Genomic DNA, 27713 nt, shown 5'->3' with positions numbered 1-27713 from the left:
GAATCGGTGCAGAGGAGGATGACTAAGATGATTCAGGGGTTGAGAAACTTGCCATACGAGGAAAGACTCAAATAGTTAAACTTGCATTCTCTAGAAAGGCGAAGGGTGCATGGAGACATGATCGAGGTTTATAAATGGATGAAGGGCTTTAATAAGGGAGATATTCATAAGGTTTTGTTGGTAAGAGAACCGGGTAGGACACGAAGTAATGGGTTTAAACTGAATAAATTCAGATTCAACAGGGACAGGCAAAAATTGGTTTACAAACAGGGTGCTGGATTAATGGAATAGGCTTAGCAGTCATGTGGTGAGTGCCAATACAATTGTCACATTCAAAAATAGACTAGATAAATTCATGGACAGCGATATTAGGTGGGGTTAGATACACGGGAGCTTAGGGTCAAAGGAGCTGCCTCGTACAGGCCTACCGGCCTCTTGTAGACTCCTGCGTTCTTATGTTCTTATGTACTAAGTTTTTGCCCTCCTTGCTTTTTAATTTAACTCACACCAAACTGATTCTTGAGCATTGTGGTCAACAAGACTGGTTACTGAACTTAAATCTATGGGCAGGTAATTTTTCACTAGTATTGCCACTCCTCCTCCCGGGGCATTCTGTACAGCTCTGTCCTTCCTTACGACCGTGTACTGCTGATCTGTGTATTGAAAATCTACGTAGACCCTCACTGTTCCTGTCAGTCACCTTCCATTCAAAGAAACGCCTCCCTTCCTCTCTGCTCACCCACTTGACTCGCATACCACTGTCACCAACCATTCTCATGCAGTTCTTAATCCACTTGCTCTCATGCACACTCCACAAGTAAACCTTCCGTGCCAGTCTTGCGTCATGATCTTGATCTTGATCTTGATGTCACAGGTGGCTCGGGATTTCTCCCCAGCCAGGCCTGTGAAAAGAAAACAAAAAACATGCGGAAAGTCTATGTTCTCGGGGCAAGATATCATTCCCTATATCTTTCACGCCACATGCCCTCCAAGAACTCTTTCACTGCCTCAATCACTCGTCCACTCGTCTCTCCACTGAGCCCCAGCAGCATGCAGCACCATCCACTCCCTTGCCGTCCTCGCGTTCACTCCACGTCCCATCTCGCTCAAAAACACATGCATCATCTTCGTTCTCTCCCTGTCATACTTCTTGCATTCCAGCACTACATGCTGCACAGTCTCGTCCACACCCCAGTCACACATCTGGCACACTTTGCTGCGGGACTCAGACCATCTATAGTTCCTTGCATTCACATCCAGACACTGCGCTCTAGCACGGAAAAGAAGATCACCTCCCAGGCTTCCCTCATACCACACCTCACACTTTGGGGCCTCTTTCTCCCTATACCAGTCGAGAGTTTCCTTTCTTTCCATCTCATTCTTCCACTTGCTCAATCCCTCATCTTTAACTGCCATATCTATCACATTCTTCCACTTTCTTACATCCCACTCAAACCCCTCTCCATTTCTGTTTGTTACTCTCCATTCAAACACATTTTGCCTATCCTCAAATTGTCTGTACACCCAACTACTTAGCATAACATTCCTGTCTATCATTCGCCCACATTTATTCGCCCATTTGCCATCTCTTATACTCCACAAGTATACTTTTCTTGCTAATCTTGCATCCTCCATTTGTTCCAGTCTCACTTTATATCTCAAGGTTGCCTTTACTAGTCTTTCCCTAAACGTGCTCCATCCCATGTCACCCCTAAGAGCCTCTACTGCTGCAAACCTTGGTGCATTCAGTGCCATTCTTGCTACCCTATTCTGCCCCACCTCCAATTTTGTATCTCACTGTCATTCTATGTCATCACATCCATTCCATACATAATGCTCGGGACAGCCACACTCTTCCAAACCTCACGGATGACATCATACTTGCTCGCTCTCATCCTCGCTGCACTCCCTAAACGGCCTACCCACTGGTTTGTCAAACTTATCTTTACATTCTTGGCCCTGCCGCATCCATTTACCTCCATCCACACCCCTAGGTACTTGTATTCTTCGGTCTGTTCCAACTCATTCCCTTCCAGTCTCCAAGTTGTTTCTCTCTCATCCTCTGACCTATTGACTATCATAATCTTGCTCTTCTCACTACTAAATCTAACACCAAAATCTCTTCCATAGCCCCCTACCACATCTAACATTCTTTGTAAGTCTCCCGCAGAGTCCTCAAAATCACAACATCGTCCGCATACAACAACACACACAACTTGTCCTCTCCAACTTTCACTCCCGCATTCATTCTTCTCATCCTAACTGCCAGCTCCTCTGTATACAGGCTAAATAATGTTGGTGACAGAATGCAACCCTGCCTCACTCCTCTCTCGCTCTTCACCCAGTCTGTCTGTATTTAGCTCTTGTGCCTGCATACATACTCCTAATTATGTTCACAAACTTATCACTCAATCCAATCTGCTCCAGCACCCTACACAACATACTCCTATTAACCCTGTCGTAAGCTTTCTCTATGTCTAGAAAACCTAAGTACAACTTTTCTCCTGCTCTCTTTTTCCTTTCAATCAGTTCATTCACCACAAACATATTATCTTCAGCTCTCCTGTCAACCCGGAAACCATTCTGTTCCTCACCTAATACCCTATTCCTCTCAATCCATTTACACAACCTTTCATTCAGCACTGCACAAAAAACTTTCCCTACTGTGTTTACAAGGGAGATTGGTCTGTAATTCTTAAGCTCCTGTCTACTCTTGTGTCCACCCTTATGTATCAAAGTCACCTTACATTCATTCCACTTGCTCGGCACTCTCTCTTCCTCCCACACCTGGTTAAATAAGTCAGTCATTCTGTCAATAACACTCTCACCACCATTCTTATAAAGCTCGTACGGGATATCATCTGGTCCTGCTGCTTTTCCATCCTTCTGTCTCTTAATACACCTCTCAACTTCCTCCCTACTGATCCTTTCATTCAGCTCAGTTGCATCTTTCCTCTCCATGGTCACACCCGCTTCTCTCACGTTCATTTCTTCACCCACTCCTCCTATATTCTCCCAAAACTCCTTGACTGCCTCCCTCATTTTCTCTTCATCTGTAATTGTTACACCATCCACCTTCAGTCTTTCTACATTTCCACTGTCACTCATCCATTCACCTGTACAGCAAGAGCAAGAGCAGGAGCTGCTGCTGGGACTGAGTGATGAAGCAAATGATAGAATTATAGAAGCCATGAAGAGTTTTCTGGAACAGAGGTGGTGTGCAAGAAATAGGGAATTGGAATTTTTGTAATGGATACTGCTTGTGTTGTTTTATTTTTACAGGGTGTGCCGATAAGAAGGCCTGACTCTCCAACTTGCTCTTGCTCTTGCTGTACAGGTGACCCGTTGGAGAGTCTGGCCTTCGTATCGGCACACCCTGTAAAATAACGCAGTATCCATTACAAATCTTCCACCTATTTGCACACACCACATCTTTTCCAGAAAACTCTTCATGGCTTCTATAATTCTATCATTTGCTTCATCACCCAGTCCCAGCAGCAGCAGCATCGATCCACTCCCTCTCTGTCCTTGCAATCCTCCCATTCACATCCCAGCCCATCTCACTCATTGCCACCCTCATCATCTCCGTCCTTTCTCTCCGGTACCTCCCACACACCAGTATCACATGCACGACAGTTTCATCCACACCCCTGTCACACATCTGACACACTTTGCTGCGGGACTCAGACCACCTGTAGTTTCTTGCATTCACATTCATACACTGCGCGCGAGCTTGGAAGAGAAGATCACCACCCAGGCTTCCATCCTACCAGCTGACACACTGCGGGGCTTCCTTTTCCCTGTACCACTCCAAAGTAGTCTTTCGCTCCATCACATGCTTCCACCTCCTCAGACCGTCACCTTTCACTGCACTGTCTATCTCTTTCTTCCACTTTCTCACATTCCATTCTAGACCCTCACTATTTCTGTCAGTCACCTTCCATTCAAAGAAACGCCTCCCTTCCTCTCTGCTCACCCACCTGACTCGCATACCACTGTCACCAATTCATTCTCATGCAGTTTTTAATCCATTTGCTCTCATGCACACTCCACAAGTAGACCTTCCGTGCCAATCTCGCGTCATCCATTCGTTCCGGTCTGACTTTGTATCTAAGGGTAGCCTTCCTAAATCTTTCCCTAAGGTACTCCACCCCATATCACCCCTCAATGCTTCCACCGCTGCATACCTTGGTGCATTCAAAGCTAACCTACCGATCCTATTTTGCCCTACTTCCAGTTTATCCATTTCCAACTCACTCCATGTAATCACCTCCATCCCATACATCACACTCGGCACTGCTACACTCTTCCACACCTCTCTCAGCACATCATACTTACATGCTCTCATTCTTGCCGCACTTCTCAGACGGCCCACCCATTGATTAACTAGGCTAATCTTCTCATTCTTTGTCCTTTCACATCCTCTCGGACTCATCCATACACCCAGGTACTTGTATGCATCTGTTTGCCCTAGCTCTGTGTCTCCTAGCCTCCAGGTCCTATTTCTCTCATCTTCTGCCCCATTCACAACCATTATCTGACTTTTCTCACTACTATATTTCACTCCAAAATCTCTCCCATACTCATTCACCACATCTAATAGTTCCTGCAGTTCCTCCGCTGACTCACTCATGACTACCACATCATCTGCATATAGAAGCACACTTACCCTGTCTTCTCCCACTTTTACTCCTGCATTCTTTCTCCTCATCCTGGCTGCCAACTCCTCAGTGTACAGACTGAAGAGAGTTGGAGACAGGATGCAGCCCTGCCTAACACCTCTTTCACTCCTCACCCACTCTGTCTCTAATGCTCCTAACCTATACCTGGCTCTCGTATCCACATACATGCTCCTAATGATTCGCACTATCTTATCACTCAAACCTACTTTCTCCAGTACCTTGCACATCACCTCCCTGTTCACTCTATCATACGCTTTCTCAATATCAAGAAACCCAAGATACAACGGACTTCCATTCTTCCTTTTCCTCTCTATCATCTCATTTACCACATACATATTGTCCTCTGCTCTCCTGTCTGTGCGAAAACCATTCTGCTCCTCACCCAGCACTCTCTCTCTTTCAATCCACTTACACAGCCTTTCATTCAACACAGCACAGAAAATCTTTCCCACCGTATTCGCCAGGGCTATCGGCCTATAATTCCTCAGCTCTTTCTTACTCTTATGTCCTCCCTTGTCACCTGTACAGCAAGAGCAAGAGCAAGAGCAAGGCCTTGCGCGACTCCCGCCAATCCAGCGTCACCAGATTGTCGTACTCAGAACAATACTGCATATTCCAGTTTCTGGCCCAACATTACCGCAAGGAAGCCTCAGTAATCGACGATTTCAACAAGTAGTATAAATAAATATCGTTAGCTGTGTGGATGCGACTGTTTTGGGGTCTGAAACCAGGAAATGCAGTGTGCTAAGTACGATAGTATGATGAGGACGTTGGCGCCAAATCCCAATGTTTACAAACAAACCCTTGAGTGGCGGGGCGGCGAGGAGGATAATAGTTACGGCCTGAACAGACCCCTAAAGCACCCCAGAGGAAGAACAGGAAGATAATTAAAGGTCGTAAAGGAAGGAAGATCAAGGAGTGACGACCTTAGAAGCGATACGTAGCGCCAGGGGCCTCAAAAAGAAGGACCTTGACTGACTCGTAAGGCCTAAACAGCCCCCTAAAACACCGCAGAGGAAGAAAAAGATAATTAAAGGTCGTAAAGGAAGGAGATCAAGAAGTGACGGCCTCAGAAGCGCTACAAAGCTCCAGGGGTCTCCAGAAGAAGAATAAATGACCTTGACTAACTCGTAAGAATTAATTATGGCCTGACCAGCCCCCAAAAACATCCCAGAAGAACAAGATAATTAAAGGCTATAAAGGAAGGAGTGACGCCCTCAGAAGCGATATATAACCCCAAGACCCCGATCTCCCCCCACCATGGCCGAGAACAGGACTTTGGCGCAGAAGAGTGAGATGATGCGGTTCTTTAAGCTGTACGGACTGAACTTGCGGAGGTAAAGGTTGTTAGTTTTGTTCTTCTTTTTCTTCATCAACAGTTCCCTTTTTCTTCTTCTCCACTTCCTCCTTCTTCTCATTCTTCTCTGCCTCCTCCTTTTTCTTCTCCTTTTTATTATTCCTCTTCTGCTTCTTATCCTTTTTCTTAATCTTCTTCACTTCTTTTCCTCTTTTTTTTTCCTTCTTGTTCTTCTCCTCTTTCTCCTTATTAATGTTCCCCTTTGCTTCTTCTTCTTAATCTTCTTCTTCTTCATTTTGTCTTTTTCTCCTTCTTTTTCTTTGTATTCTTCTCTTTCTTCTTTTCTTGTCCTTCTTATTCCTCCTCCTCCTTCTTCCTCTTCTTCTCTTCCTTCCTTATTATTATTTTTTTATTGTTATCTTCTCCATCTCCTTCTTATTCCTCCTCTTCCTCCTTTTTCTCCTTCTTCTTCCTCTTCTCTTTCTTCTTTATTACTATTTTATTTTATTGTTATCATATGAGACAAAGTCGGCATAGAGGGAGGAGTGCAGACATTAGGTTAGAGTTAGTTTGGTTAGATTCGCCAAGTTTATTTTTGCCCAGCGCACGTCGTCTTAACCTAACCTAACATCACATTAACAAGGAGAGGAACATTAAGACACTTCACCGGACACTGACCTCTCTGGTGGCCACTCCTCTATACTTCTTTATACAGGAGCAGTGATCAGCAGGATTTTTTGTTCCTCTTTATTTTCTGCCCTTGGTCTGCTGCCGTCACTGCAACGAAAACTGAGAAAGAGCACTCGGAACTGACCTCTCTTTCCGCCACTCTTTACCTTGTGTGGGAACATAGACTAGCGGTTTTTTTTTTATTTTTTTTTATTTTGTAAAACTAGGGAACAACTACTCCCCCTCCACCCCCCCAGCCCCCCCTACCCCCCAACACAAGCCTGGGGACCTGTGGGGAACTGGGGTTGTTGGGGGGAAGGCAAAATCATTGAAAAATGTGCATCCAAAATATCCCTAGAATAATCCCTAAATTAGGGAAAATTCCCTCTTCTCGAAAGTAAGGAAAATCCCTAATGTATACTCTCACATGCATGGGCTAATCGCTAACCAAGCGTACCGTCACTAACCCCCACATGTATGATGCACTTGAAATCGGTTCTTTAGGGTGGGTGAGCATATTTAAACTACTTTAACCGAACTTTACATAACCTAACCTCGACCCCCCTGCTGACCAAGGGGGGCTGCACCCCCCCTGGACCCCCCTCCTTCTTAAAGTACCCCAACCGAACTTTGCGACCTGGCAACTAACTGGGGTGCTTCGCCCCCTCGACCCCACTCACATGTATGATGCGCTCGATTAATCCCTGTAGGGAACCGTGGTTTTGGTGGTGGAAGGCTAAATCACTGAAAAATGGGCTTCCAAAATGTCCCTACAAAAATCCCTAAAATAGGGAAAATTCCCTAGTCTCTAAAGTTAGGAAAGTCCCTAACGTACACTCTTGTAATCGATTCCAATATAACCTAGCAGCCGCCGCAGCGGGTCTGTTGACGAGTGTTGGGCGTGTAATTGGATGGTCAGCGTAGTAGATCCCCCACCCGCCCACCGCCGCCGCCCCAATCCATAGTCGAGTAATTTGGTAAATGTCATGTTTTATAATTACAAGTGGTACAGTACTGACGGTTAACCCATCCACTTCTTGTAAGATGATGCTAGATCATTGTTACCAAGTACTTTGGGGTACAAAATAAAACATTTGTGACAGCTGTCATCCAGCACTGACGCTCCTGCTGTTAACTGAGCCGGGAGTGACCTACCGACTGCTACATATCAACTATATATGCTATATATCAACTATAAGTATCGCACGTTCAACAATATCCGTTTGTTTTCTGACACGTGCTTGTCATAGCTTCATGCGACCGTGAATCACAAAGCGCACGTGACACGCCCGTGTCACTGTTGGACCCGGTAATGGGATAGTAGTCGGTCCTTTTGTCAACCTACATGCATACCAATAAAGAGGTTAAATACTCAGTTAACACTTACCGAGAGGTGAAGTAGACTGATGTTTTGAGGGAGTGAGTGTCGGGCCTTCCATCCATTATGGCGGCTTGAAAACAACTGACTTCAGGAACCTGCCTATAGGTGCCACCACTGATACACCCTCGCGTAGTAAAATTTCACGAATGTATTCCTTTAAAATTAGAAAATACAAATAGCTGCGGCATTAGTTGCTTTAACATATAGAAGAAAATAACGTAGAACTCTTAAAAGACCGTTTTTTGTCCGAAATCGTTATGATCCATGCACGTTCTGGATATTACTGACTTAGGAACTAGTTTCTGTGGTGTAGTATAAGGCAGCTAAGAGGCTCAGTCTGCCCAGGAAGCTGTCGAGTCAAACAACAACACTGGACTTAGAAATGTTCAAGGCACCCCCACATAATCAAGCCGTTTACGCAGTAAATTGGTACGACCAGTAACTAAAACCTTCACAGATGTGAAGCAAAAGAAGTATCCTATGCAGTACCCATGCTATTTTTTCACTATATTAGAAGCAGTTGTTGGCTAGATTAACCTTTTTTTTCTACTCTTCCTTTGTAAAAAAAAAACTTCCTTGACCTCACTTTGCACTTTCCTTTCCAAAATTGGCCTCTCTTCTGGCCTCTTGTTTCCTTACTTTTGTCAGAGGAGTGTCTGGTAAGCTATTTTTATGTTCTTTTATGTTTTTTTGCCCTTAACCCTTATACCCCGTCAAGCATGATCATGGCTTTTATGTTAGTCTCCGTCACGCCACGATCGATCATTTTATGACACACTGTTTATGCTTGAGGCTATGCGTCATACATCAAGCCCTGTCATTGGCCCTTTTTTCCAACCTGCTGGATGCCTGGCCAATCACGTCCCAGCTTTTACAAGGATTTGTTATGTTGTATTCGGGCTCCAGATTTTCCCGCAGTGAGTACACGGTCGCGATGTGTGGTGTATTTTATAATTTTTTTTACCCATTTCTAGGCAAGATAGCAGATATATATGTATTTCCATGAGTAAATAAGTATTTCAGGCACATGATATGATACATGACAATACGTGAGAATTGTTTTTTTGTCTTCTTATTGACCTAGATAAGGGTGATGTCAGATGACGAGTGTGAGGTGATACTGGAGGTTTACCATTTAGAGGATTACATAAGCTCCATTTGTTCATTTATCATTATACCAAAGCAAAGACCAACCTCTAAGCCTTCAGATGATATATAATTGTCCCAGCATTTGTTACAATAATTTGAATGAACACTAAGGTAAGCAAGGGAACACCTACTAACATTACTCACCCGTTTTATGCGTGCGTAACTTAAAACCGTCCACTCATTTTATCACGGGGTATAAGGGTTAAGTTGCCTCCTTCTTGTAAAAAACAAAACAAAAATGGACTTCTGGCAACTCACCGCTCTTTCCTTTCCAAATTGACCTTTTCCTGACCCCTCGATCATTTTTCTCTTGTTGGGGCAGCGTCTAGAAAGCTTTATTTTCTTATTTATTATTGCCCTTGACCTGCTTCCTTTACCGTAGCTAAACAAAACAACAAAAGGACTCCCGTAACTCCGCTCTTTCCTGCCTCTCCCAAACAGCGACGTGGCAAGCTACCTGTGTCAGCTGCTGGAGCCTCTGCCGCAGGAGGAGCACACGCAGTGGGTGGAGGCGGTCATCGAGGCACTGCAGAAGCTCCCCATCACCTCCGACCAGATCACCAAGGAGGCAATCTACAGGGCAGCCGAGGCAGGTTTTGTTGAGCTGGTCAGGGCAGGGCAGAGGGAATGCCACCCACTCACTCACTCACTCACTCACTCATTCATTCACTCTATCACTTACTCACTCACTCACTCACTCATTCATTCACTATCACTTACTCATTCACTCACTCACTCATTCATTCACTCTATCACTTACTCACTCACTCACTCACTCACTCATTCACTCTATCACTTACTCATTCACTCACTCATTCATTCACTCTATCACTTACTCACTCACTCATTCATTCACTCTATCACTTACTCATTCACTCACTCATTCATTCACTCTATCACTTACTCACTCACTCACTCACTCATTCATTCACTCTATCACTTACTCATTCATTCACTCACTCACTCATTCACTCTATCACTTACTCATTCACTCTATCACTTACTCATTCACTCACTCACTTACTCATTCATTCACTCTATCACTTACTCATTCATTCACTCATTCACGCATTCACTCTATCACTTACTCACACTCATTCATTCACTCTATCACTTACTCACTCACTCATTCATTCACTCTATCACTTACTCATTCATTCACTCATTCATTCACTCACTCATTCATTCACTCTATCACTTACTCATTCACTCACTCATTCATTCACTCTATCACTTACTCATTCACTCACTCACTCACTCATTCATTCACTCTATCACTCACTCATTCATTCACTCTATCACTCACTCATTCACTCACTCACTCACTCTATCACTTACTCATTCACTCACTCACTCATTCATTCACTCTATCACTTACTCATTCACTCACTCATTCACTTACTCATTCACTCACTCATTCACTCATTCATTCACTCTATCACTTACTCATTCACTCACTCACTCACTCATTCATTCACTCTATCACTCACTCATTCATTCACTCACTCATTCATTCACTCTATCACTTACTCATTCACTCACTCACTCATTCATTCACTCTATCACACTCATTCACTCACTCAATCACTTACTCATTCACTCACTCATTCATTCACTCTATCACTTACTCATTCACTCACTCACTCACTCATTCATTCACTCTATCACTTACTCATTCACTCACTCACTCATTCATTCACTCTATCACTTACTCATTCACTCACTCATTCATTCACTCTATCACTTACTCATTCACTCACTCACTCACTCATTCATTCACTCTATCACTTACTCATTCACTCACTCACTCACTCATTCATTCACTCTATCACTTACTCATTCATTCACTCACTCATTCATTCACTCTATCACTTACTCATTCTATCACTCACTCATTCATTCACTCTATCACTTACTCATTCACTCACTCACTCATTCATTCACTCTATCACTCACTCATTCATTCACTCTATCACTTACTCATTCACTCACTCACTCACTCATTCATTCACTCTATCACTTACTCATTCACTCACTCACTCACTCATTCATTCACTATCACTTACTCATTCATTCACTCATTCATTCACTCTATCACTCACTCATTCACTCACTCACTCACTCACTCACTCTATCACTTACTCATTCACTCTATCACTCATTCATTCACTCTATCACTCATTCATTCACTCTATCACTCACTCATTCACTCACTCACTCTATCACTTACTCATTCACTCTATCACTCATTCATTCACTCTATCACTCACTCACTCACTCATTCACTCCTCCTTACTCATTCACTCACTCATTCCTCACTCACTCACTCATTCACTCACTCACTCATTCATTCCTCTATCACTTACTCATTCCACTCACTCACTCATTCATTCACTCTCACTTACTCATTCAATCACTCACTCAATCATTCACTCTATCACTTACTCATTCTTTCACTTACTCATTCACTCTCTCATTCACTCATTCATTCACTCTATCACTTACTCATTCACTCTCATTCACTCATTCATTCACTCTATCACTCACTCATTGACTCACTCACTCATTCATTCACTCTATCACTTACTCATTCACTCACTCTCAAATGCTCCTCACTCACTCACTCACTCATGTTGTCAAGTGTTCTCTCAGGTCTTCTGCCCCTCAGCACATCAGAGTGTTCCGAAGGCTGCAAAAGGAGCTGCAACGTGTTCTCATGAGTATTTCTTTCAGGTTTCACAGTACAGAAGAAGGACTTTTTTATTTTATTATTTATTCTTTATGTATACCTATGGCTACGATAGGCAGGAAGTTTTTGTTTGAGGGCCTGGATGGTAGTATCGGCAGCCAGTCCCCGATATTAATTGCAGAGCAGGTGTTTATAGTGACCATCATCTTAACCCCTTGACTGCGGAGTTCCTGCCAAGGTTAAGACATCCACCAAGCTACAGGAGTGGAACAAAAGTGAGTAATGCTACAATTCAGTTAAGAAAAAATGTAAAAGTCCTGCACCTTGGGAGGGATATCCAGCATACCAATACCACATGGGGAAACACTCCACTATCCACCTTCACCAGGGTTTGGTGATTTTTGATTTTTTAAAAAATCAAAAAATCAAAAAATCATTGATTTTTACGATTTTGATTTTTGGTTTTTTTATTAAAAAAAAAATATATATATATATATATATATATATATATATATATATATATATATATATATATATATATATATATATATATATATATATATATATATATATATATATATATATCCTACTTAGTGATTTGAAAATCTCCATATTTTACTTTAAGTTTGAGTTTAGGGCGTGTAAGTGTGAGCACAGTCAAGGATCCTGATACATAAATATGTTCAATACTTGTTTGCTGTAGTTGGTACAGGACCAGGTTTGGGACAGACAGAGTTGCCTGAAGGTTATTTTCATGACAGCATTTTATATTATTACCACACAGAAGAATATCTACTTTTATTCTGTTACTGTTTGATTTGCTAACCTTCCAGTTATTATTATGATACATTGAATCCCAAGTTAGTAAAGATGATCATTAAAGGGAGGCTGATTTTACCTAGTAAAAAGCATATGAGCAAGTTGGCAACATTAGAGCAAGAGAAACTCCCTAGCTCAGGTACAATTATGTATTTTCCACCAGTTGAGGTCCAGTCACAGTCAGTGCTAGCAAAGATTTAGAAATTGGTAACGATTAAAGAACATATTGAAGATTGTTAAAGTACTTCCGGAACAACCACAGCCTCAACAGCATACAAAGCCGCAGGAGGTTCAACCCTCATCGTAGTGCCTCCAAGGCGTACGGTGGAATACACTGTCTGATTGCTTAGAAAGGTTACCTAAACAACTGGCCAATATTAGCAAGTATCTGTGTGTGGTAATGGTGAAAAAGAAACCAACTGGATCCAGTTATTATAAGGAAGGTGATGGACACATACATAAAAGATCTGCAGAAGATATGCTGAAAATTCTGGAAGCTCATTGCCATAGCACTTGATAAAAGTTCAGAGGACAGATGTGACATAGGAGAAGCTACTGGAGGTGTTGGAAAGATTTACAGAATAAACTTGCAGAGAATCAGTTCGGTCAGGTGATAGTGCTGTCATTGAAGATCATTTCATGACAGATGGAAGACAACCCTCACCCTTGTTCACTATTTGCAAATATATCTACATCCAGCTTACAAGAAAAAAACTAACTATGGAGGAGGAAAACATGGGAATGAATTGGATCAATGGAAATTGCCCTTCAGCACTCTCTCTTATAATGATATATATAAAGGCAAAACTTCCTCCATTTTCAGCCATATACATGTTTTTCAAGCCTCATCTACCTTAATGCTGGACCACTCTGCATAATTGGCTTTCTTTGGCAAGATTGTTGAAGAACAAAAATTATTTTCTGATTTGGTTAGGGAAATTATTTACATCGCCTCCAAGTTCTGGGGATTTTTCTTCATTTCGTTTCTTGTTCATTCTAAGCTTAGAAATAGGTTAGGGATCAGAAAGCTACAAACTCGTTTCATTTACAAAAAACCATAACTAGGGTCATCACAGAAAGCCTCTAGTGAATAAACAATATGGAGGATTACTTTAATTTTTTTTCGTTATTTTATTTTATTTTATTTATTTTTATTTTAATTTATTTATTTACTGGTATATATACCATGAAGGGGAATAAAATGAATAATAGGTTGTTTTCACTTTACCATCCTTGGAGCACATCATTTAACTTTATGGAATACTTTTTTAGTAAAAAATCAAAAAATCAAAATCAAAAACTCCATGATTTTTAGTAAAATGCAAAATCACCAATGATTTAATCATTTGATTAAATCAATTTGATTTATTGCCAACCCTGTCTCACCACAGAGGCAGAGAAAGACCTGGGAGTGTATGGCCAGGCTACCAGTGAAGGGACATCCAGCACACCAATACCACATGGGAAACACTCCACTATCCACCACAGAGGCAGCAGAGAGACCTGGGGTGTATGCGTTACCAGGCTATGGTGTTGAAGGGGTATCCAGCACACCAGCCTACCTCATGGCTCACCTAATATCCACTGCACAGAGGCAGAGAAAGACTGGGAGTGTATGTTACCAGGCTACCACCAGTGAAAGGGATTATCCAGCACACCAATACTCACATGGAAACACTCCACTATCCACCACAGAGGCAGAGAAAAGACCCTGGGAGGGTGTATGTGACCAGGCTACCAGTGATAGGACATATCCAGGGCACACCAATACCATTATGGAAACACACTCATCCACCACAGAGGCAGAGAAAAGACTCCTGGGGGTGTATGTTGCATCAGGCTACCAGTGAAGGGATATCCAGCACCACCAAACACCACATGGGAAACACTCACTATCCACCACCAGAGGCAGAAAAGACATTACACTTATAAGAACATAAACGCAGCAGGATAACATAAGAACATAAGAACGCCTTGGAGTTAAGAGGTCAGTGAGGCTTTGGGTCAATGCAGGCAGCTCCTTGACCCTAAGTCTCCCTGTGTTCAACCCCACCTAATATCGCTGTCCAAGTGAATTTATCTAGTCTATTTCATTGAATGTGACAATTGGCCACACTCACCTAATATTCGATCATTCTTCAGCCTATTCACTCATCCACCACCCCTGTTAGTAAACCAATTTTGCCTTGTGTCCCTATGTTGAATCTGGAATTTATCCAGTTTAAACCCCATTACTGTGATCTCTACCAAGTTCTCCTTCACTGTAAATAAAAAAACCTTGAATGTCTCCTTATTAAAATAGCTTCATCCATTTATAAACCTCGATCATGTTCCTCCACGCACTTTATACGCCTTTCTGAAGAGCAATGCAGTTTAACTGTTTGGAGTCTTTCTCCTCAGATGTAAAGTTTCTCAGCCCTGAATCATCTTTAGTCATCCTCCCCTGCACCCCATTCTAACATTTTGATATCCATCTCTATAAGTATGGTGACCAGAAACTGAACCACATAGTCCAGATGAGGTCTAACTAATGCTAAATATAGTTTTGAGGAAGACTTGAGGACTCTGTTGCTTAAACCTCCCTGAAATAAATCCTAGTACCTTTATTAATAGCTCGATTTTCTAGCTTGGAATGCATTGTGCCCTTGGGCCGGAAAGATCAGAGCTTCTTCTCAAGACCCTTAAACTCCTCTCCTCTTTTAGACCTACTAGCAGGAGTGTCATTAAGCAATATGATTTATGTGGAGGGGGTTGTTCCTACCTACACTCAGAATACTGCACTTCCCTTTCACATTGAAGCTCCATATCTGCCATTTGACTACCATGATCATATAATCTGTTGAGTTCACCTTCGGAGAATACTAGCATGTCCTGATCCACATTCAATATGCTCACCACCGATCTTGGTATCATCATAAATTCTACTAACATCACTAACAATTAATTCCTGTGTCCCTAAGTCATTGATATAAATAATAAACAAAAGTGGACCTAATACCGAACAGTGTATGTTACCAGGCTACCAGTGATGGCGAAATCCATGCCAATGCATAGCGGATGGAGTTAAAACTACTACCTCTGGAAATGCCCAAAACTCCTATGAAAAGCTTGTCAAATATGCGTCCTGTACTACTTCTACTACTACTTATATTACTACTACTACTCGTTACCTGCTTTGCCTCAATGATAATAATAATAAAAGAAAAATAATAATAATAATGTTAACACTTATTTGCAGGACGCGGGGAATGTGCAAAACGTCAACCCGACAGCGCCCTGGAGGTGATCGGCGTCTTCAAGATTCCCGCCTGACCTACGGCGTGGACAAGAGGAAGTTCATCATTGAGCGGCGGGCGCTGGACCTGCAGGAAGGCGGACAAGCGGCGCTATTCAGAAACAGGTGGCGGTCTCTCGATTATATTAGTATAATTATTCACTTTATATTACTAGTTTATTTATTTATTTATCTCTTTATTTAGTTACAGGGCATGTGGAATGGGAGGACAGGGGTGGAGCACAAGGAGGTGGATTCTGTTTTAAAAGGGTCCGATTCTGTTTCAAAAAAGGTAAAGAGGTCTGGATTCTGTTTTAAAAGGTTTGGTTTTTGTTTCAAATGGTTTGGATTCTGTTTCAAAAGGTCATATTCTGTTTCCAAAGGTCCTTATTCTGTTTTAAAAGGGTCATATTCTGTTTAAAAAGTATTAGATTCTGTGGTCACCTGTGGGACAGTTGGACAAACCTATATTTTTGTGGTATTCTTCTGTGTGTTATGAAGTAATCTGTTGACACTCTCTGTTAAAAATCATGAAATCACTAACATCACGATTGACTTTTTAATGCCTATTGAACGTAAACCGCTGCCGCCGAAAAATAGCTTCGTAGAGAGGTTCAACTTGCTTGCTGTTTCCATATTTCCTCAGCTCACAAAGATCTGGCGGAGAGACTATAACAAAACCAGGCAAATTAACACTTTTAATGCTGTGTATTCCCACAGCGCGCATGCGTGGTGGACAGCAGAATGACTAATTTCATCGGGGAGATATTTCTCGCAACACTGGCCAGTGTAGTGGACCTTCTTCTTTTGACCTGTAATGCTTTGTATCGCTTCTTAGGTCCTCCTCCCCCACACTTTTATACTTCACAACATGCACTTAGGGCCGCTTTCAGTGTCATTTTGTTAGTTGTGATCGTTACCAATGGCAGCCATCGCCAGTATAGTATTTCCACGTGAAACTGGCCGACCGGGTAGTGGCGGCTGTGGGGTTAGCCTGGCCCCGCACTTACCACACACTCTCAACATCTCTCGCTTTGTCTGCAGCCGCCACTACCCATCGGCCAGTTTCACGTAAAATACTAAGCGGTGATCGCCGCCATTGGTAACGATCAAAACAAACAAAGTGACTCTCAAAGCGGCCCTTAGTTACTTAACAGTGCACACTTATACACTTCACCCTGAACTTAGGTGTTTTTCTGTCCTTTTCTTTCCCTTATTTTGCTTTTCTTTGCCCTTTTGCTATTTTTCACTATTACTTTTCACCGTCGCTGCCGTGCATTACAGGTCAAAAGAAGAAGAAGAAGAAGGAAAGGAAAACATCACTGGGAGATCTACAGTTTTCATAGACTCAAAAAAAATGTTTTTTGGACTGTGGTTCCACAGCACGGGGTGTTCTCTTATCTTGTTAATCAAGTAGTAAGCAAAGCAGCTCTGCCAGGCCATTTTACGAGTCTGTTGGTGGGCCATCTTCCACTGCTCCTCACTCCTCAGCCACTGCTGTCGGCTGTTTGTTTACATACAGCCGTTCGGTACCTACGTACCCACACTCGTACTCACAACCGTTTTCCATTCATAAGGACAACCAACAACTCGCTCCTGGTTGGGTGTACGGGCAACCGCGGTTGCCCATAGTCCCAATGGTTGGACACCGCTTTTACCCGTAATTTCAGCCAGACATCTCAAGATGCTGTGACCCGTAAACGCCCAGACATCTCAAAGATGCTGTGAGTTAGACTGCCAGACTTCTTAAGATGATGTCAGTTAGACTGCGCCTGACATCTCATGATGCTGTGAGATAGTCTGATCCAGTCCTCTCAAGATGCTGTGAGTTAGACTGCGCCAGACATCTTAAGATGACTCATGTTCCAAGGTGAATATTTATATTTCCCGCGATGCCAAAGTATATTCCAATGAACCTCGTGTGGCATCATCATCCCTTCTTCGCACCAAGTAGTCGCCATCGTCATATTAGTTGCTCTTTAGGAGCCATGGAGAGTAGAATTATGTCATCTGCTGATGCCAACCAGTCTCATATAGCTCCTGTGGTCATGACCGAGGGGGAGGCATGGGAGGGGGTAAAGAGAAAGATTGTAGTAGACAAATTTGAAAGAGACAGTGATTCAGATTGCATTCAACATGGAAACATGGAAATGCAGGCAACAGAAAGCCTATTGGCTCATTACGAGGTCGCCCGCTTGGGTGATTTAATCTGCTCGACCGCCACTTGGGGCTTGGTGAGCAGATGAAAGCACCTCGATATTGAGGAGCAGATGGAAGCCCTCGTTATTCAGTTTACTCCGGCCTTGGCGAAATGACGGTCGATTCTATATTTGAAGGAGTTGATGGTATTCGCATTTACTACTTCTGAGGGAAGATTGTTCCAGTGGCGGATGACTCGGTTTGAAAAGAAACTCCTTCCAATGTCTGTGTTACATCGACTCGACTGAATGGGTAAACCGTTATTTCTAGTTCTTGAGTTGGTTTGCAGTTCAAAGAATTTGGAGTAATCGACGTTATTGAACTTTTTTAGATACTTGAAGACTTGAATCATATCCCTCGTGGCGTCTTTTCTCCAATGTAAAGAGATTGAGTCGCTTGAGTCGTTCCTCGTACGGTTGAGCCCTGAAGGTTGGAATCATCTTTGTGGCGCGTCGCTGAATCCTTTCCAGTAGAGCAATGTCCTTTCTGTAATTTGGAGACCAGAACTGCACTGCATACTCGAGGTGCGGTCTTACCATGGAATTATACAAGGATAGCATCATGTCTGGTGTTTTACACTCGAAGTTCCTCGCTATGAACCCGAGCATAGTGTTGGCTTTGTTGTATGCTTTTTTACAGTGATTCGCCTGTTTCAGGTCACTGCTGATAGTGACTCCAAGATCCTTTTCCTCCTGCATCGCTTGCAGAGGTCTCCCATTCATGATGTATGTGTGGTTACTATTTTGGGACCCAATGTGCATGACTTTGCATTTGTCAACATTAAAAGACATTTGCCATTTTTCCGACCATTCGATAATGTGATTGAGGTCTTTCTGAATGATTTCGCAGTCGGTCTTTGTGAGGGCATCTCCACCCACCTTGGTGTCATCTGCAAATTTCGATATTGTGGATTTCAGTCCTGATTCAAGGTCATTGATATATATGATAAAGAGAATGGGTCCCAGCACTGACCCCTGAGGCACTCCACTAGTGACTGGTAGCCAATCGGAAGGCTGTCCGCTGAGTAGTACTCGTTGTTTTCTGTCGGTGAGCCAATCTCTTATCCACGCGATCAGATTGGCTCCGATGCCCGCCGAGTGCAGTTTCTTAAGGAGTCGCTCGTGCGGTACCTTGTCGAAGGCTTTCTGAAAATCCAGGTATATAACATCACTGGGGATGTGGGCATCCCAGTTCTTATATATACCTTGGAAGAAGTCTAATAAATTCGTTAGGCAGGATCGCTTGTTTCTGAAGCCATACTGGGTGTCGGAGATTATATTATTGTTTTCTAGAAACTTAACAAGTTTATCTCTAATAATCTTTTCGAGTATTTTTCCTGCCACTGATGTCAAACTTATGAGCCTGTAGTTTAATGCAACGCTTTTGTCTCCTTTTTTGAAAATCGGTGTTACGTTCGCCATCTTCCAGTCTTCCGGGACCTTGTTTAGTTGAACTGACCGGTTGAATATGTGAGTGGTTGAAGTATTTGTTGTTTAAGCTCTTTTAATAACCGCGGGGACAAACTGTCGGGTCCCATTGACTTGTTCGTGTCGAGTTTGTCCAAGTACTTTTTTACTTCTTGGTCGCATATTGAGTCAATTTCCAGAGGCGTGATCTCACTCGGCGGGTCAGGACCCTCGGGAATGGTTTTGATGTCCTTCACTGTGAATACGGATGTGAAGTTACTATTGAGGATTCTGGCCATCTGTTTACTGTCCTGAGTTGCAGATCCAGTCTCGTCTGTCAGGGGACCAATATTGGATTATACTTTCTTTTTCGATCTTATGTACGTGAAGAATTTCTTGGAGTTAGTTTTGGTTTCGCGCGCTATTTGCTTGTCATAGTTGCGTTTGCTACTCCGAATAAGGCTGCGACAAGCTCTGAGGCTGTTGTGGTACTGTGTGCTGGCTTCGGCCGTAGCATTCTCTTTCATCAAATTATAATTCCTTTTTTTAGGTTTACTGCCCTTTTTATTTCTCTGGTCATCCACGGTGGATCTACGGCCCCATTTACTCGCCTGGATTTCGTAGGCACTGTAGCCTTCTCTACTTGCAACAGCTTATCTTTGAAGACGTTCCAGCGTTGTCGATTGTATTGTCGGTTATGCCAAGTTGGTCCCAGGTCGTAAGGGGAAGCAGTGCACGGGCTAAGTTGAAATTTCCTTTTTTGTAATCTGGTATCACTGACGGATTATCTACGAGTTTGTGACATATGTTGATATTAAAACGGATTAAGTGGTGATCGCACCCATTAAGTTTCTCACCAACTGTACAGTCGTGAATGAGGTCGGGGTCGCTTACTAATACCAGATCCAGCAGATTGTTTTCTCTTGTTGGTTGAGTTACAACTTGAGTGAGGAACGAATCCTCCACCATTTCTAAAAGCCTGTTACCCTCTTGATCTCCAGTCATCAGTCCCCAGTCAATGTTAGGGCAATTAAAGTCCCCAATTATAATTGCTTCCTTGCTTTGTGTTAGAGAGTGAATCTCTTCGTAGAGGGCAGTGTCATCGGCTGCCTGTTGTTTCGTAGGCCTGTATACGGTTGCAAGTGTTAGTTTCTTGTTATTTGCGGTTATTTCCACGTAGACAGAATCGTATTTCTCTGCGTCCTGTTTGTCTATTTTTATGGCAGGGAGTGTACTTTTTACGTAGCAGACTACTCCTCCTCCTTTCTTGTGCTTTCGACTTTTGTGGAAGCTTTTGTACCCAGGGAATGACAGTTTGGATTCTAGATGAGTAGAGTTGGCCCAAGTCTCTGTGATGGCTACCACATCTGGTTTCTCTGTTGCAATATACGCCCTAATTTCGTCCTTTTTGGGTATTAAACTACGTGCATTTGTGTACATGATAGAAATGTGGCCGTGACGAGCTGTACCAGTTAAGCTTGTCGGAGGCGTCGTTAGTTACACAGTTTCTTGTGAGTCGCACTGGCCTTCTGGGTTGGTTGATCAAGGGCTGCCTTTGCCCACCATCAGATTCGTTGGTCTGAGGAAGCGTGGCAAGCGTGGCGTGTTGGTGGTAGCAGTGTTCTCAAGTGCTAATAGGATAGAGAAACTCAATATCCGTTAGGGTTACTTTATTGGACAAAAATACATCAAGTCATTGAGACAAATACAACACAAGGAAAAGGTGTTTGTGTGGGTATGCGTTTGTGTGAATGTTGTTTGTGTAGGTTAACATTTAAGTGTTGGTGTATGTGTACAACAATGTGTAACGGTGGACAACAAAAGGACATAGACGGACAGTCAAAGGCAAACGAGTACAAGAAAGATAAACATTGAAGACACGACGCGGACAGAGACAAGTAAGTGAACATGAAAACACAATTTTAAAATTTCCTGTGCCTGTGTGCCATTTTCTATTTGTCACTGAGGGGAAGGAACAACACTCGAAAGCGGTGACTGCTAGCACTGGCACTGGTCAGGTCAGGACACGCTCTCTCTCCAACACGTGGAGAGTTACTAGCTAGCCTAGTCACTCACCTGACACCATCATCACTGTCGGTGGTTCAGAGTGGCAGAAAGATGAGGAAAACGACAATAGGGTTATGAGAAGACTCAGCTGAGTGAGGAGGGGTGTCAGCTGGGATGGGAGAGGAGGGAGGCAGAGGAGAACAGGAGCCTCAGAGGCGAGACAACGCGTACTCCATTCGTCTGGTCTGATGGATCAGATTTTGTGCCAGACATTCATAACTTTGACAAGAATATTGCTGGTGTGACTAATGACTGGCCTCTTGATCATGATGCAAGAGGTTGATTATCGAAATTGACAAAGTGATGTTTCCTGTGATATATTTTGTTTGTTGTAACTGGAATGAATAATTAGTGGCAAGAGAATGTTCAGACGTGACTGTGCCGTGTGTCATCTTCCCTCTGCCACCGTCCTGTCTACCCCGTCACTGCCAGCGCTCCCGAGGTCGCCTCATATCCCCAACCTTTATCCCGCCATCATTGCCACATTAACTGAATTATTTTTTTATTTTTTTGCACTATTTGGTGCTCAACATGTCTCTCTTGGGTGTTGTAATACTAAAAATTGTTTTCCAGCAGGTTAATTTTTGCCATTTACTGCGCCCAGGAGCTATTCGAATCTCAGTTGTGCAGTTTATGGGTTAAGGCAGCACGCATGACGCCGACGGTAGGTAGACGTGACCCAAACATGTCAAAGCAACGTGAAACTCGTGGCGGTAATTCGCGAAAGTCGTGATGGTAAGAATTTAGGGCTGAGCGCTAGACTCGAGGATCGCGAAACTCAGATAGCACGAAACTCAAGAGGGTACTGTAGTTGGATTGTTTTAAAAGGTCATATTTCACTTTAAAGGTCTGGATTCTGTTTCAAAAGGGTTGGATTCTGTCTGATATATGTGCTGACTATGCTACAAAGGGTTCAGTTCTCTTCTAAAAGGATTGAATTTCACTAAAATACTTTGGATTCTGTGTGAAGGTGTGTCAAGGGTATCAAACAAGGAGGTGGTGAGGATGTGTTGAGTGTGCTGAGGAGGCAGAGGTTGAGCTGGCCCGGGCACATCAAGAGGAGGGAGGGGGAGGGCCATGTACTCACACCACCAGAAAAAAACACTATTATATCAGCACCAATTTGAATATCGCGCAGATCTTCCCGTAACAATATTCGGCCTGTTTTGAAGGTGGCCACACACTTCTATTCTGTGGCTCTGTGACGATGATTATATAACGTCACCCTCATAGCTGGCCGTTATCGCGATAAGTTATCGCTGATAACAAAATCGGGTTATCGGCCATCCGCTACTTATTTAAATATATATTGGTATCTTCGTTACTTTTGTAACCAAACTAGCGATAATCGCTACTTTTTTCCGCCTCTCAGAAATAAAAAAATGTTGTCTCCTCCCTACTGCGCATGCGTGGCCCGGGCGCCCGGTGTTGTATGAAAAAACTTCGGGGTATGAAATATCTTTGGTGAAGAGATTTCATACTTAGATCATCAACATTAAAACATTAGGTTATTTTTTTTTATGTTAGACTCAAAAATCAAAGAAACTCTGCCCCAAAAATGATTATTCACTGCCTCAAGTTTGATATTCCATATTCGCTTGTGAGCATGCCATGGTATTGAAGGCACCCGGTGTTGTGTTATTTGGTGTCCCATCGTCAAAAGCTGGCGCTTTTGTTTACAAACACTGGTGTCTCGTGAACTGCGCATGTTCAGACCAGTAAGTGTAGCCCTGTACAGTCTCACAAAGCTTTTTAACCGTAATTAAGAGTTGCTGGAAGGCTGAATCAGGCATGCATGACCACCATCCTCGCTATTTCTAGAACGGCACTCTAGCTGTACATATAAATACAACTCGTACAGAGTGTCGTTCTAGAAACAGTGAGGATGGTGGTAGTGGTACTGTATGTCTGATTCAGCCTTCCAGCAACTCTTTTTTATGGTTAAAAAGCTTTGTGCGAGTGTACAGGTCTACACTTGCTGGTTTGAGCATGCGCCGTTCACGAGAGACCAGTGTTTGTAAACACAAGCGCCAGCTTTTGACGGCGGGGACGCCAAATAACACAACACTGGTTCAGGCATTCTTAGTATTACCGTCCATAGGTACGTGTCAACGTGTGGTTTTCAGGTTTTGTAAGTTTTCTAAAATACAGATAATGAAAATTTGAATTCATCTTTGTTTTTTATTTGAAATATCAATATAGTATCGTTTTCGCCTATCGGACTTATCGCCAGTTAGTATCGGAATTGTGGATTTATATCGGGTATCGGTTATTGGTGGATGAACGCGGTCGCGCTAACTGAATTCGCGCTAATTGAATAAAGTAACCAATATGAAAAAAATTATTTGGTGCACACGTGGGTCTGACTTTTGGGTTTGATAATTACTCAAAATGATCACTCACATTAAAAAAACAACCCTACGATTGGCTGAGCTCTGAAAACACGCTAGTGATTCGCTGGGAGACCGATGACGTCATCGCCGGCGCTCATCCGGTCAGCGGCCTCGCTGCCTTGAGGCAGTATCACACTTGGACAACCGGCAAATCCAAATTTTCCGGGTGTGCGCATCATGGCGACTTGTGCCACGCATCATGGCGGCTTGGTGCAATTTTCAAAATTCAGTCGTGGTGGCTGCTCGAGCTAACTGAGGCTTTCGTGCTCATTAATTTTTTTCTTGGTAGATGGTGGCTCGTGCTAATTGCGGTTCGCGCTAATTGATCTTGCGCTAAGTGGGGCTCTACTGTATTTGTGTCTCCAGTTAACGAATATCGGTTATCACCGATAAGGTTTTCCATTATCAGTTATCGGTTATCGGGAATAAGGTTTTCTGTTATCGTGCCCAGCTATGGTCCCCCTCATAAGATAATCGCCTAAGTCATTTTCCAGCAATTTCCAGGTTTTTTGTCTACATCAATTTTTTCATAAAAACATGTGATGCCCATTTTTGTATAGTTGCCTCCGTCATTCAGGGTTTGAGTGTTTTAGAATTGGCCTTTTCATTTCTGCCTAAATTTTAACCCAGCAGCAGCGACGGGCCCAATTTGTGGCTTTACCGTGTAGCAGCGACGGCCCAAATTTGTGGCTTTACCATGTAGCAGCGACGGGCCAAATTTGTGGCTTTACCGTGTAGCAGTGACGGGCCAAATTTGTGGCTTTACCGTGTAGCAGCGACGGGCCAAATTTGTGGCTTTACCGTGTAGCAGCGATGGGCCAAATTTGTGGCTTTACCGTGTAGCAGCGACGGGCCCAATTTGTGGCTTTACCGTGTAGCAGCGACGGGCCAAATTTGTGGCTTTACCGTGTAGCAGCGACGGGCCAAATTTGTGGCTTTACCGTGTAGCAGCGATAGGCCAAATTTGTGGCTTTACCGTGTAGCAGCGACGGGCCAAATTTGTGGCTTTACCGTGTAGCAGCGACGGGCCAAATTTGTGCCATGATATAAACCCCCCAAAATAGATCATACATAAACTGATCACAAATGCTTTGATATATATTATGAAATGGTTTGTGGTGATGATTTTCTCATTTTCTCACTTAGAGGACCATTAAGAAACATGATCCTCACTGCTACCGGGTTAAACCAAATGAGATGATGGCGGTTCTTTTCTGACTTCCTAAAAGTAGAAAATAAAGACTTAGGCGGTTTCTTCTGAAGGTGATGATAATAGCCAGAGTGGTTGTTAACCCTCAGAGTACGGGTGGCGATATATTTCTCTGGATGGTTGGCACCTTGAAAATTTAGACATTTAAAAGAGGTGGAAATGGTGTCTTTCTCCTTTGCAGTAACTGTATATTCATCTAGTATATATGGTGCTGTAATAACACTTCTCTCCTAATAATAATACAAAATTTATGACATGAAAATATTGCGCATTTTCTCATGGCCGTGATGCGTCTCGTGGGAGCACCCCCCACACACACACACACACACACACACACACACACACACACACACACACTCTCTCTCTCTCTCTCTCTCTCTCTCTCTCTCTCTCTCTCTCTCTCTCTCTCTCTCTCTCTCTCTAACTACTTGCCCCTCCCTGCTCTGTCAGTGTCACAACCATAGCAGTCATCCGAGTCACTGTCACTCTGATTCACCCGCACTCTGCTTCCACCCGGAGCGGAGGAACTGCTTGATGGATCACGAGACATAACAGATGTATTCCGAACAAGAGTGGAAAATAATCTGTGGCCTTCGGTAGGCTGCGCGCTGGAGACGAATGAGAGTGTGTACGGATGCCAGATGCCTCCACCATTCTTCTGAGTCAAGAACTGGCGGCATATTTGAAACGTAGGGAGCGGAGAGTGTGATGATTATATATATGATCCCCGTACGGGTGTGTGGTAGTGCACTTATATATACGATCGCCGTAATGTAAAGGTTAAGAGTGGTTTGCATGCCCCAGGTACAACATCATCCACCAGCGCACCATCCAACACGAGTTATTCAAGCAGCCGGTGTACGCCGACGCAGACCTGGCCGCCAGAACCTACTCCCTGAAGAAGGTGTGTGTTGACCTGTTGTGGCTCCTTACTCCTTCACCCCTCCATGTGTTGACCTGTTGTGGCTCCTTACTCCTTCACCCCTCCCTGTGTTGACCTGTTGTGGCTCCTTACTCCTTCACCCCTCCATGTGTTGACCTGTTGTGGCTCCTTACTCCTTCACCCCTCCATGTGTTGACCTGTTGTGGCTCCTTACTCCTTCACCCCTCCATGTGTTGACCTGTTGTGGCTCCTTACTCCTTCACCCCTCCATGTGTTGACCTGTTGTGGCTCCTTACTCCTTCACCCCTCCATGTGTTGACCTGTTGTGGCTCCTTACTCCTTCACCCCTCCATGTGTTGACCTGTTGTGGCTCCCTCCTTCACCCCTCCATGTGATGACCTGTTGTGGCTCCCTCCACCCCTCCATGTGATGACCTGTGGCTCCTTACTCCTTCACCCCTCCCTGTGTTGACCTGTTGTGGCTCCTTACTCCTTCACCCCTCCATGTGTTGACCTGTTGTGGCTCCTTACTCCTTCACCCCTCCATGTGTTGACCTGTGGCTCCCTTCTTCACCCCTCCCTGTGTTGACCTGTTGTGGCTCCTTACTCCTTCACCCCTCCATGTGTTGACCTGTGGCTCCCTCCTTTACCCCTCCATGTGTTGACCTGTTGTGGCTCCTTACTCCTTCACCCCTCCATGTGTTGACCTGTGGCTCCCTCCTTCACCCCTCCATGTGATGACCTGTGGCTCCCTCCTTCACCCCTCCATGTGTTGACCTGTTGTGGCTCCTTACTCCTTCACCCCTCCATGTGATGACCTGTGGCTCCCTCCTTTACCCCTCCATGTGTTGACCTGTGGCTCCCTCCTTCACCCCTCCATGTGATGACCTGTGGCTCCCTCCTTTACCCCTCCATGTGTTGACCTGTGGCTCCCTCCTTCACCCCTCCATGTGATGACCTGTGGCTCCCTCCTTTACCCCTCCATGTGTTGACCTGTGGCTCCCTCCTTCACCCCTCCATGTGATGACCTGTGGCTCCCTCCTTCACCCCTCCATGTGTTGACCTGTGGCTCCCTCCTTTACCCCTCCATGTGATGACCTGTGGCTCCCTCCTTTACCCCTCCATGTGTTGACCTGTTGTGGCTCCTTACTCCTTCACCCCTCCATGTGTTGACCTGTGGCTCCCTCCTTCACCCCTCCATGTGTTGACCTGTGGCTCCCTCCTTCACCCCTCCATGTGTTGACCTGTGGCTCCCTCCTTCACCCCTCCATGTGATGACCTGTGGCTCCCTCCTTCACCCCTCCATGTGATGACCTGTGGCTCCCTCCTTCACCCCTCCATGTGTTGACCTGTGGCTCCCTCCTTCACCCCTCCATGTGATGACCTGTGGCTCCCTCCTTCACCCCTCCATGTGTTGACCTGTGGCTCCCTCCTTCACCCCTCCATGTGATGACCTGTGGCTCCCTCCTTCACCCCTCCATGTGATGACCTGTGGCTCCCTCCTTCACCCCTCCATGTGTTGACCTGTGGCTCCCTCCTTCACCCCTCCATGTGTTGACCTGTGGCTCCCTCCTTCACCCCTCCATGTGATGACCT

General features: G+C 44.0%; 1 protein-coding gene and 1 pseudogene across 12 annotated transcripts in view; one reads left to right on the top strand and one right to left on the bottom strand.

Annotated features, from left to right (window-relative positions):
* The window catches only part of LOC126984761 (uncharacterized), a 31736-nt gene extending 26574 nt beyond the window's left edge, over positions 1-5162 (bottom strand). For 8 of the 12 annotated variants that reach the window (XR_007737635.1, XR_007737639.1, XR_007737637.1 and 5 more), the window contains exon 1: positions 770-1506. The gene's annotated coding sequence lies outside the window, so the exon portion shown is untranslated. Of the gene's footprint in view, positions 1-769; positions 1507-5134 lie in introns of those variants that run through there. The other 4 variants (XR_007737638.1, XM_050838820.1, XM_050838819.1 and 1 more) reach the window with 4 other exon arrangements.
* Positions 5163-5438: 276 nt separating this feature from the next.
* Positions 5439-27713, top strand: part of LOC126984348 (DNA polymerase epsilon subunit 2-like) — a 40807-nt pseudogene continuing 18532 nt past the window's right edge.

Source organism: Eriocheir sinensis, chromosome 57 (genome assembly GCF_024679095.1).
Source record: "Eriocheir sinensis breed Jianghai 21 chromosome 57, ASM2467909v1, whole genome shotgun sequence".
NCBI classification, from domain to species: Eukaryota; Metazoa; Arthropoda; class Malacostraca; order Decapoda; family Varunidae; genus Eriocheir; species Eriocheir sinensis.
Note: the sequence above shows the minus strand (reverse complement) of the source record. Positions and strands in the feature narration are given on the sequence as shown.